The sequence below is a fragment of the Mchenga conophoros genome, linkage group LG2 (assembly GCF_057382185.1).
Source record: "Mchenga conophoros isolate Kocher_MC1m ecotype Shallow Benthic linkage group LG2, M_conophoros_male_GT1.1, whole genome shotgun sequence".
In the NCBI taxonomy this organism is placed as follows: Eukaryota; Metazoa; Chordata; class Actinopteri; order Cichliformes; family Cichlidae; genus Mchenga; species Mchenga conophoros.
In genome coordinates, this window is record NC_140527.1 from 37,058,508 (window position 1) to 37,072,116 (window position 13,609).

Below are 13,609 nucleotides of genomic sequence, written 5' to 3' on the forward strand. Positions count from 1 at the left end.
TTACTTCTAGGCTGGACTATTGTAATATATTATCATCAGGTCGCTCTAAAAGCTCCCTGAAAAGCCTTCAGTTGATCCACAACGCGGCAGCGAGAGCACTAACTCGAACTGGAAAGACAGACCATATTTCTCCTATATTAGCTTCTCTTCAATGGCTCCCTGTTAAATTCAGAATTGAATTTAAAATCCATCATCTCACATACAGTACACAATCATGAATAATCAGTCCCCATCACATCTTAAAGACCTCATAGAACCATATTAGCCTAACAGAGCACTTCACTTTCAGACTGCAGGCCTGCTTACATTTCCTAAAGTTCTCAAGGCAGAGCCTTCAGCTACAGAGCCCTCTCTACTATGGAACCACCTCCCGGTTTGCATAACGGACACAAGGTAAAACCTTCATTTTTGATTAAGCTTATAATTAGAGTTGGATCAAGTGACCCTGACCCAACAGTAGTATGTTCCAGTAATGGTGGGTCATGTGATTGGTGGGATTTCTTAACCTCACAATACAAGGTGACTGTTGTTGTGAATTGGTGCTAACTACATTTAACTTAATTTAATTTACATTTTTTGTATAGTGCTATTATGACTGTGAGTTTAATAGGGAAGCTGGTTGTTTTTTTTTTTTTTGTATTATTCATATTTATTTTTTTCATGGTTAATTAATAAATTGTTTTACCGATAACATTTCAAAATACAGTAAATTCTCCGAATAGATACAACATTATGCACAGCTGTATTGTAACCAAAAAAACAGCAAATAAGATTCTTGCAGACATTTTACCACTATTGTATATGACATGTTTATTAACTTTTGTTAGGAAGGTCTGCACTACTGAATAGCAAAAAAGACTTCATTTGACCCATTGGTCATCCAGTTTGTAGTGGACAAACTATTGCTTTAAAATTGCTACATTATTAGGATGCATTTTACCATCTACTGCCCACTCCATTTTATACTATTATTCAGAAAAACTTGTTTGCTGGAACACAGACGCATCTTTATAACTTATCTGTTAAAGCTGCGGCACACATTAAGTTTGAAAATAGAAAAAGAATTGTAACTGTTAGCATAATTTTGATTGGTCTGAATCAAGAAAAATAATTTGTAACCATCTAGTTAAGATTGTTTTTGTTCAGTCCACCCCAAAAGTAAAAAATTTATTAAACTAAATCAGTGTCCTGCTGTTGGCAATACACATTGGTCACTGTCCTACCTGTATGTTCTGAGGGCCTTTACTCTGAAATTTGGGTGTTTTTAACTCAGTGAAACAGAAGCATGAACGGTCTCTGTCTCTCTGGGCAGTGAATGATTTATTTGCCTCCCACATGCCTTAACTATGACAACTTGTCAATTAAAGTCAAAATCATGGCTGCAGACACATGACACTTTTCATTTCATTCACTGCCATGCTGAGACACCTCTTTATATTTAATCACAGTCTTCCATGGAAACCTTGAAATGTGAGCGTCTGTGTGTGTTTGCGTGTTTAATTTCCCTGTGTTGTTCCATGGTCTGCCACATTGCCTTCTTCATTCAAACATCCTTGTTGAAGCCACAGTTTGATCAGGGTCTAAAGCCATCTGCCCTGGGTGAAGCTTTATGTGAATTTTACTACAGCTCCCTTTTTAATCCAGTTATACTGAAACATGAAGAGGAAGCAATATAAGCCATTAACTACTTACTTGTCTCTGTCATCTTTTAGTGGTAATGGAGTTTTGCATATGTTTGCACTGACAGTGCACAGGATATTATATGCATGCATATAAGACCAGAGAATTTTAAGTGATGCACATTATGAGATTTGAAACTCTTACATTTACAGATTGTCAGAGCAATAAGGTTATATTTGTTCTGCGCATATAACAATGCTCATCACTATAGATGAAATGTATCCAAACAAACAGTTAGTTCAAGCTAAAACATACCAGCAAAATTAGCAAAGGGATAGACAATGAAGCATTATAAATGTTCAGTCAGTCCATGGCAAAACTGTCCTGCTCTCAGCAAGGAAAAATAAAAATTGAGACTGACCCAATTGACCGCCAGTTTACACAGTGACAGAGTTCATTGTCAAGGCTAAACTCTGTTAACTACACCTACATTGAATTATGCAGGAAGTAGGCAGGGGATCATTATGTGACATCTGCAGTGCCACCAAGTGCTGGCAAAATTATAGCCTGGAGTACCATGTGATTGGCACTTAATGAGCAAATGTGACTGACAGTGAGCTCTAGCCTAGGGGCAACAACAGCATGGGGCTATGGTAGGTCATGAATCTGGAATAATGAAACAGTAAACGGTCTTCATCACTGGTATTGATTGTTCTTAGCCTTGGTCGACGTTTTATGTCCATGACCATCTAACAACATTGTAGCTACTAACATTTAAAGTAAGCTGCACTTATAGGCCCTGTGCATGTAGTAAAAAGAAGGACATGTATGGATGAATGACCCATTCTTGGAACCACTTAACCCATATTTCCTATTACGGTTGAACAGACTTTATTAAACTGTGCTCGTTTTATTTTTAGTCCTGTTTTTAAAGGATATGGGGCTTAAAAAGTCCTGATAGAGGTATTCTGGCATCACTTTTAAACAGGAAAGGGATAGCTTTGCAAAAATTATGCCTTTGCTGAGGACTTGCACTTGACTCCTCCTTCTCTTTTGTCTCATCAAGTCTTTCATTAGCATGCTGTTGGAGTGCCACATAAATGTAGCTGGTAATTCACAGGAAGCACCCCCACCTGCTGAGGCCTTCTCCTCCTAGTCCCCAGCCATTATGCAATTCCTCATGGTTGTGTGACTCTTCTCCACACCCACCTGTCTTCCAGCCTACCTACCCACATATCAGTCTCTGTAAAACTTTCATCTAAAACAGCCTCCTCTCCCCACAGCTACTCTTATTTTTCAATTTATGTCTCCATTCAAAGATGGATGTTTACAGTAACAGTGCTGCCAGATTTTGATTTTATGTTTCATCATCAAATTAGTGTGTGCGACATTTGAATGATGCATTCCTTCACTGTGATGTTGTTAACAGGGTGATATGATATTCTCACCAATACATTAAGGTTGTGTATGCATCATTACTAAGCTTTGAATGGCTATAAAGGCAACTCCATGCTGGGGAAAGATGGAGCTATACTCTTGCTTTACATGCTTGCTTGATTCACTGACATGAAAAGAATCCAACAATTTAAGTGATTATACATCACTTTATTATTATGATATGACTTCAAGTTGTGAAATGGTGAGGACTAACAAACAAGAGATAAGATAAGATAAGATAGAACTTTATTAATCCCTCGGGTGGGTTCCTCTGGGAAATTCGACTTCCAAAAAGCACAGCAACGACCGAAGTTACAGTTACAGAATTGTTATACACACACACACACACACACACACACACACACACACACACACACACACACACACATATATAAATACAGAGACAAATATAAATAAAATATACAAAGGGGATAAATAGAATAAATAGGAATAAAAATAAAAATACAAGTGAATTGCACATTTCAAGTATTGAGTCTATTGCACTGTTGACTATTTACAAAAAGTATTGCACAAGGTATTGTACAGTGAGGTGCAGAGGCACTACAGCTTAGTTGTTCCCCCCTCCTTTGTCCTCCTGTTTCCCCTCCCTCTCCCCTCCAGAGAGGAGTTAAACAGTCTGATGGCGTGTGGGACAAAGGAGTTTTTAAGTCTGTTAGTTCTTGTCTTGGGGAGAAGCAACCTGTCACTGAACAGACTCTTCTGATTGTTTATGGCCGTGTGCAGAGGATGCCCAGCATTGTTCATAATGTCCATCAGTTTCTTTAATGTCCTTTTCTCTGCCACTGTCACCAGAGTGTCCAGCTTCATGCCGACCACAGAGCTAGCCCTCCTGATCAGTTTCTCCAGCCTGGATGAGTCCCTCTTTGCTGTGCTGCTCCCCCAGCACACCACAGCATAGAAAAGTACTCCAGCAACCACCGACTGGTAAAACATCCTCAGGAGCTTCCTGCAGATGTTAAAAGACCTCAGCCTCCTGAGGAAGTACAGTCGGCTTTGGGCTTTTTTATACAGGTGCTCTGTGTTGCATGACCAGTCCAGTTTATTGTCCACCCACAGCCCGAGGTACTTGTACTTGTTGACCACCTCCACCTCCTCCCCCTCTATCTGAACCGGCAGTGGACCTTCTCTGGACCTCCCGAAGTCCACAACCAGTTCCTTAGTCTTTGAGGTGTTGAGTTGCAGGTGGTTTGTGTGACTCCATGCGACAAAGTTCCTCACCAGACTTCTGTACTCCTCTTCCTGATCATCCCAGATACACCCCATGATGGCCGTGTCATCTGCAAACTTCTGAATATGGCATAATTCAGAGTTGTAGCAGAAGTCACAACTCTGAATTATGCCATATTCAGAAAGTTGGAGAAAGTTGGAGAAACATGGTGTCACTCATTAATTTTTTGCTCATTCTCTGATAGGTTTATGCAGGTTTTTCAGCGTAATGATTGCCTCCTTCACTTGCATCGACATCTCTTTGGACCTCATATTGAGAATTCCAGTGAAAAGTTACCAAACGCAAGTCCAGCTGAATATTTTCTTCATCATTATCACATCAGCCTTCTGCTTCTGTTATTTCCAAGTTCGTCTTCTTTCTCCGTGTCTTGTTTTTAACATGTTTTACAGCTGTAAAACCCTTTGAAACCTGCCTATGATATTGACTTGTCTGTGCAAACATAAAAGCAAAGTAAAAGATGAGGGGAAAATATCACAGCACAGGTAATGTGCCAAATGAAAAACTAAGGCATTATGACACTTTAGCCCAGCAGGAGCCATGGTCTCTACTGGTATGCTATTGTTATCCTTTGCACCCAGCACTACAACATGCAAACTGACCTTCTGTACTGCTTAGGAAGCCAAGCTGTTCCTCTCTGATAGCATTCCACAAATTTACTACATGTTTTTGCTTTTTTGTTGTTGTAATATGAGTAATATGTGTGTAATACGACATCTCAGATGCAAAATTCAATAATTTATGACCTTACAATTTTCAAAGGATGTTATTCAAGTTAAAATCCTGTCATGCTTTAGTTGGCATCTCAAAATTAATTTCTGAAATTGTACTCTTAACACTTTGAACAAAGTTTATAGTTATAAAATTTTATTCTGTACAGGACTGATTTGAATATTGCAAAAGCTCGTCCGTGATTTTTGTTTTTTCTCCTACCCTGTATTGCAGCCGTAATGTGTGTCTGGCACACGTGTGGGTAGGGATGGGTACCGGTGTCCGGTGCCATGATGGCACCGGTTCTGACATAAACGGTAGTAACCAGACCGAAAAGCAGCGCACATTTCGGTGCTTTATTTCGGTGCTTTTTTTTCCTGAGCTGTGATACACTTCTAGCCAATCATTTTACGTTTCCCAGGATAGTAGGCGGGGCCAGGTACGTACGTTCAGTTAGAGCAGAGCTACAGATTAAAAATGCCCAAGGCGAAGCGGTCAAAGTCTGGCTGTACTTCACAGCAAAATATGCAAACTCAGCAGCAACAAGTGCTTTAAGCTGATACTGTGATACTGTCAAAGGAGGTAACACCTCGAATCCGATGAAACACCTGGCGACACATAGCGTTTTTTTTTTTAAAAGCCGAGAAATGCGCCGTATTTGATAGCTTGCTGCGAGACCTCACACTGTGCACGTTGGGTGGGTTGCCAGTTATCGGACCCGGAGCAACATCCCCCAAAAACCCGAAGAATAGAGTCCTGGCCCCTAGCCCTGCCAGTGTAGCAGAAATGATGAGGATGATGATGCAGCAGCAGCCGTTCTTCTCTGCGTGAGTAGCTTCATGTTGTTCGTGTGTAATTTACGTTGAGTAGGCTACCCACGTTATTACATTAATGCATGTAAGGTGAACTAGCAAACATCATCATAGCTACATGCGGCTGTCCTCTTGTTTGATGGCAGATGCTCCCTTCACCCTGGACAAAAAGGCTAAAATGACCAAAGAAAAAGTGGGAAACAGCTGAACATGAGAGGTTTTTGGACAAAGTTTGTGTTTTTTCCATTGTTTAAGCACTGCTTCCAGCCAAGAGTGATACCATATATGCCCCATAGCTGCAGAAAAGGCTAACATTGTTATCTTTTTACAAAAACTAGCTGAACATGAGAGATTTTTGGACAAAGTTTGTGTTCTCCATTCTTTAAGCACCGGTTAAGCACCGGCACCGTTTCAAAAGTACCGATTTGGCACCGGTATCAGATAAAACCTAAACGATACCCATCCCTACATGTGGGTGATGAAATGTTCTGTGAATGAGACCATACTCAAACAACCCCTTAGGCTCCTAACTGGCAGAGTTCTTGAAAATAGGGGGCATGCCACTCCTTAATTTAGTTTTTGGACTGAGTAATAGTTCAGATGATCCCTAAATCATTAGCGCCTACTCACCATTCTGCACCTCAGACCATTCACTAATCAACTAATCAATACAGGCATCCTAACATCAAGTCCGTCCCTTCTTTTAGCTTGAAATTTCTTTTTGTTCCTAATTAAAAGATGCTCTCAGCATCTGTGTAGATAATTACGAATAGTAAACATGTCTTGTTTTGTATTATTTAAAAGAACTCCTAGTGTGAGGTATTTTGAAAATATGGTCCCATGCCAAGCAGTGATGTATGTGACTTACAGTAAAGCAAGAAAAATTAATGACCTCCGAAACAAATGGGCTACAATGAAACTTACAATTTCCTGATTTACCTATCTTTTCCTAAGCTAGCATGTAACAATGATGAGAAGAAGACGAAGAAGATTATTATTCTGTAACATTGTGAAATGTGATCGAAGGCCTTAGAAAGCCCTGTGAAGGTGAAACACTGGAAATCCAGAGTAAGTTAAATTCAAACAGTATTGTTCCAAACCTCTAATGACCTGCTGAGTACACAAAAATAAGAACGCTCTATGTCCAGATGAGCAGAATGAACTTTCTGGGATTTCATTACCTGGATGATTTAGTATGCATTAAGAGAAAAATAAAAACAGTTCTCTACTCTCAAGCAAAATGTTTAGCAGTAATACTTGCAGCTAGCTGGCCATCTAACTGACAAAACCCAAATTGCTACCAGGACCAGATCTATTTTACCACATGGGACAATATTTCTTTTGTGACTTTATTTCTTTGGTCCAGTTTTGATTTTGCTATTCCTCAGCAAGCTCTTTAACTGGAGGCTCTTCTCATCACTAAGATTTCCTGGAGTTCACTTGCAAGTGTAATCTCTTGTACACTCAGCAAAGATAAGCATCCCAGACACCAAATGACTTTCAGTGATTTCACAGTTTTTAATTGGATCCTATGGATAAAACAATTTGTTATCTAAGAGTTGGGGGTGTTTGTGACTCTAGGCAAAGACTGAGTGATCTGATTTGAATAAGAGGAGCATTGTAGTGTTGGCACATTTTCCAGTCTTTTGTAGAAGACTGACATTTCATATACATACCTAAAAATTATAAACCCATTCCAAACTAAATTGCACAATCTGTTACATTTTGAGCAAACCATACTTTGTCTCCAAATAAAAAACTTACAAAAATGATTTTCATCACAGCTACTGTGCTTTGACTTGTCTGTGGGTCAATTTTTTATCAACTGTTTTTACATTATTGTGCTTTCTAGTCATTTGTCCATGCCACTTTTTTAAATCCACTATCTACTGACTTTCTTAAGGGGATTTCTTTAAGTGTAGACTAAATGCTCACTCACAGATTGCTTTACCTTTGACACCCAGTGTGGTTACAGGACAAGGTCACCGTAACCTCAGTTCCTTCTGATTCTAATGAATACATTATTTTCATGAAAACCTTCAGGCAAAGTAAAGCATTCAATAGTTTTAGAGTTTTTAAAAGTAGCAGGAAAAAGTTGATCAAAGAAGTAAATGTCACATAAAACATAAATAGCTTGAATAATTTATCTATTTTTCCCTCAAAGTATTTAACAACATTAATGGCTGGCTTGGGACTGCTTAAGACAGCTGTTTAATTTTTATATTCTGGCTCAGTGGTGTGAATTGTCACAGCTGAAGGTCTTTGTTTTTTTGAGTTAACGTGTAGGAAATCTACACACGGGCTTCCTCCAAACTAAAACAAAGTGCTTTAAGCTGGCCTATGGAGCTCCTCCCCTCACCTTCTCCGCTCATTTGCCTCTATTGGGGTGGTGTAACAAGATATGAGTTACTGTCCTTGGTTACGTCTAGCTTTCACACATGCAAAAATGGGCTTGTGTACATATATGGGCCCTGAGAGGGATCTAAATGCAGTGGTCTGTGAGACTGGGTAATGGAGGACAGTATGTGTCCTGGGATCATGGCGAATGGATCCTCCATTGCGAGGGCGATGAGACCTGAAGGGCGACAGAGAGATGGAGGCATTGAGGGAGAGAGCAGCCGCAGCCCAACGCTCTGTTAGGCACCTAATGGAGAGGCTGCAAGGAAGCAGCAAGCACTATAGGGCCCACTGCTCACAGAGGAACACAAACTCATAAACAGAGAAGAAAAGCCAAGCAGTATGGGGTGCTTGCAAGACTGGTGGAATTCTGATTGACAAAATCTCTTGCCTCCTGACAAAAGAGTTCTTTGAAAGTGCAACAGGATACCTTTGTGTAATAAGGTTCTGCTCTATGACACAACACAACCATCTTTTTTGGTACTGACAACAAATAAAATCTGAGGGTTTTTTTTTTTTATCATGAAGATTATATTTTTGTCTTAAAATTCACTCCAGGGCTCATCAAGCGTCAAGCTTTTAATTCATAGGAAATTGATACTTCTTTTTTTATTTTTAATCACATCACGAACTTTTCATTTTCTGGTTAGGACAACTGCACCTCGGATATATATAACTCATGGAAATCACTGACAATGGCTTTAAAAATATATACATTTGGTTTGGGGTTTTTTTTCTGGAATTATTGATGTTCCTGGATCAGCTTTTATGTTTCAGCTCAAAAAATATGCATTGCCTTTTCCAAAATATATGTCTTCCAAGATGGAAAAAGAACTTAACTATATTAAGACAGTGAGACTGCATATGTAAAATTTCCTTTGATCCTAGAGTCTGGGACAAATACAGATGGTGAGACCCATTTTTTTTCATTTTCCTCCATTTAAGAGAGAGACTGGGTTTCACATAGCAAATACATCTCTACCTTTACTCTACACATTATGGTTAATTGGATCAAAGTCTTGCATTGTAACAAAGCTTACAATTCTTCCTCAGTGGTGAAGCTATTTTAATGAGCTCCTTTTCAAACATTCTTACCTAGCAAGCAACTAATCTACATCGGTGCTATTTTCTGTACATAAAGAGAGCATGGAAAACCAGAGCTTCATAAAAAATATCATTTCTCTTTTAGTTTTGCATCACTTTGTTGTGTTTAAATCTTTAAAATCCAAGCACCTTGCTATAGTTTTCTCTGCTGATTTAATTCTAGTTTAACATGTTTCTGAATTGTTAAAGCGCAGCACACCTTCAAACAGATCTGAAAATCTGTGCCAAAGTTATGAACATGTATTTTTAAAGACCTTAGCCACGCAGAGCAAGTTACTGAGGAACAATTGAAATGAATAATTGAAATAAAGTACTACACCCAAACAACTGGATAGAGCATATTGGTTACAGAAAGGCGTCGAGTAGGTTGTTCAACTGTCAGACCGCAGTAAAGTACCCTTCTTAGCATTTCATACGTACTATTGGGGGAGTAATATAACATCAAACCTCTCTGTTCTGCTTTCGCATACATGGCGCATTTAACATTGCTCTCAGCATGCTGCATGTCGAAGCCGTGATAGTCACTGCCACACCAATTAAGGCAACACACTAAGAAGAGAACTAAACAGCCAGCAACGTCTCCTTCTGTTTCAAAGTGCATTTGTTATGAAAAATATTTTATGACTGCAACCATGTCAACAAACATTGCTTCCCAATTACAGTTACCGTCATGCATCGGAGGTACACTAATGGGACTAAACAAGTCTTTAAAGACTAGTAAGAAAGTGTAAAAGTGTAGTCCTAATAATGATCGCTAGCTCCCTCCAATTAAAAAAACAAAACAAAACTATAAAATATATATATGTACAATGTGATTTTTTTTTTATAATAGGGATATATACTTATATTCCTAACTTATAGTTACTCACCGGTGAGTTATTTAAAACAAGTATGGCATTTTATTGTCACTGAATGTATAAGGTGTAACTTGCACAACCTCCTACATGAAAAGATTATGAAAAGATATTCACACTCAATTAGTCTCAGTCTCCTAAATCATTGGCCTTTCTGCTGCTTCTATGTAGGGAGAACATGTATTCACAAGTGGGAATGGGTTCATTGAAAAGACAGAGGGGGAACTAGGTTAGAGAGCCGAAGCCCCAGAAGGGCTCCACTACACTCCACTCAATAAGAAAAGCCCTAAACGGATTTCAGTGAGGGAACTGCTCAGGGAGAACTGAACAGATTGATGGATACACGTTCTGCATGCTATTGCTGGTGGGACAGCAACACCAAAAGCATCTCATCGACAATTACAGCAGAGAGAGCAGAGAGAGAGATAAGGCCAGGGGAGACGATGCATTTCAGGAAGATATTAGGTTTGGCTAGAAGAAAAATATATCCACACAGCCTTATTCACTCAGTTTCCAGTGCAGTGTGTCAAGAATGCTTGGCAGTAGTACATGAGTGTGTGCAATCCAAATCCTCTCATTGTATTTCTGCGGATTCAGTATGTTTCAAGGTCACTCATAGTCACCTGTAATTGATTATTATAAGCAAGCAGCCCTGATAAGCTCCTTTCACCATCTTAACGCTGAGCCTGTTTGAAAAAGACGGTATTCATCTCCAATGTTGACTGCCGACAAAGGAGGCGTAGCCCATTAATACCCTAAGCTCAAGCAATCTGATGATCTACAATGCAATCTCAAGTCACGTATAATGGGACAGATATGACCGTATAGGCATTTTTTCCCTTAACAAAACAATGCATTTGATAATAACAAGTAAGCTGCTCAATTGAGCATTTAATGCAGCATCTTTGCATTTAGCAGTATAGAAGAGAAATGAAGAAGGTGCTGTGAGTGCCATTAGAAAAGAACAACAGGTTTGATGTAACGTAGAAAAAAGTCTTACATGTCTTATATTCAAGGCAACAGCGAGAAAAAGGCGCTCTGTCATTCCTGCAAAACTGTGTAATCTAGCAGTGTGAGACACAATCACTATAGGAGAATAGGCATGAGATGAGCCACCTTACAATTCTAAAGGACATGAGGCTTCGACATCACATCACAGGTACTATCTAATACATATGCTGAAAAATAACATCAGCTTCTAAGGGGCTTTGATAAGATATCTCTCTTTCGCTCTCCTTTCTCCTTTCCACCACTACTTTCTCGCACACAGCAGGATGCGTGTGGCTTGGCACAACTTTTGAAGTCTCACTTGGACACCCGGCAAAGGAAAGGGTTGCAGGTGTTGATTAGACGTCAGCTTCACTTTGGGAGATAAGTTGCTGTGTGAACAGGCCATACTTGATTTTCAAGGACACAGGATGCATTTGAGAGACTGCCAAAGGTCCACCTTCATGCTGCTATTCACAATGAAAACAACCAATGGGGGAATGACACTGAGAATGCACTGCAAAATGACTCTTTCAATCATTTTGTCTAATACTAATGCACAGAGTATTACGCAAAGGAGGTGAAAATCAGGCATTAAATTAGATGTGCTTATCAAATTAAATACCTACCACCAAATTAATGCATCTTAATCTCACAGATCGTATTCATCAATAATGCTTAAGGGCTGGATGACAAGAGGGTGTACAATCCACCCAAAATTTATAGCATCAATTAACCAGTTTCTCACAAATATCTATACATTTCTGCTCATTAAATTATCATTTTTATGCATTAGATATTCATTAATCAACTGCAGTGTATATAGAGATAGTACAGTTTATTGCATTTTGCTGAATGTTTGCTGAATGTTCCAGGCAGTTGTACATGCCGAAGACAATCACATGAACTTCAGCCTTCGCGTTTTAGATTTTACTGCAGGACTTGAACCCAGTAGTCATTCATCATGTTAAAACAATGTAGGTACTGATGATGTGGTTGCTAGGCAACACTAACTACTTGATGATTTATTGAATAAAAGGACATTCGTGTGTATGAGATGGGTGATTGTCTTAAATTACAGAAGTGAATTTTTGTGATGTTTTTTGCTACGTTCTGTGTCTTTGGGGCAAAACTGTGCACAGTACAGCAGATAAACATCACCTGCCGTAGAAGGAAAGTCTAGTGTATTGAACTTGTTGCTGCAGTAGACAAAGTAAAAAAAGTGTTTTCTTTCATTGCATTTTATTTGCAAAGCCATTGCATCCCATTTCTTCCATTACATCCCTGTAGTTCCTTTTCTGGAGGCTATAACATTATGAGACATTGCCCATGTGCTAAGTCCCTGCATTGCAACTGGTTTAGGAGAAATGTAGGTCATCATAGAAAACCCACCTCCAACCCCCCTCCAGCTCAAATCCAACTGACATCTTTGAGGCGAGAGAAGTCTTAGGCTGCACACTAATCCTTCCAGTCATACTGAATTTCAAATTCAATCTCGGTTTTCTCATTATTGGTTTTGGCCACACTGAGACCCCATATTGGTCAAGAGATAGTTCGGCTAATCTGATATGGCGCTGTAGTAAAGCCTGTATAAAGTAATGACTCCTGGATCCATCGGGTATCGATATTAACAGCACACCGTAGGTGAAAACGTAATCGTGAAGACGTTAAAACACAGCTTGGCAATTCTGCCATACCTGTTAGTTTAGTGCAATTTGTTTGGATGAAACAAAAATATTTACAGTTTACACCTTGTGAGATGGAAAATAATTTGCTCAATGGAATACAGAACTTCAAAAAGTTAACTTAGAGCTGGATCAGGTGACCCTGAAGGCTCCTTTAGTTATGCTGATATATGCTCCGTCTGCAGCAGCACTTCATGTGATACACTGAGCACCCCCCCACCCTTCTGAAGAAGTTGCATTCTTTTGTTTGCCCTCTCCTGATAATACAAGTGGCATGGATTTGTTTCATTCCTGTGAGATTGTCTCAAATGTTGAGGGAAACGCACTGTAATTGTATGTCTGTGTGACAAGAATCGAATTCCATCTCATAACAGACTGAAACCCTCCTCATTGGGGTGGGCAGTGAGATCAATATTGTTGACATGGTAGAAAACAGTTCAGGATGTGTCTGAGTCAAAGCAGCGCAGGGATTGCACATATCTAATACACAGTTGTTGTGTGAAACTCTATAGCAGCGCAACAAAATGGTCCTGAAAGTGGAATGTTTGGATAACCCAAAGCACATGACAGTGACTAATAAAATGTTGACAGGCACAAACCACTAGCTACACAGCACTGTATAATGTAATATGTCTGGGTAGTGTTAGTGATGTTAGGCAATCCACATTGCCTGGAAGTATGATGCTGATAGAAAATGTACTGCAGGTGTATTATATGTGGCAATTCTTTATATGTGTGATATGTATTCATTACTGT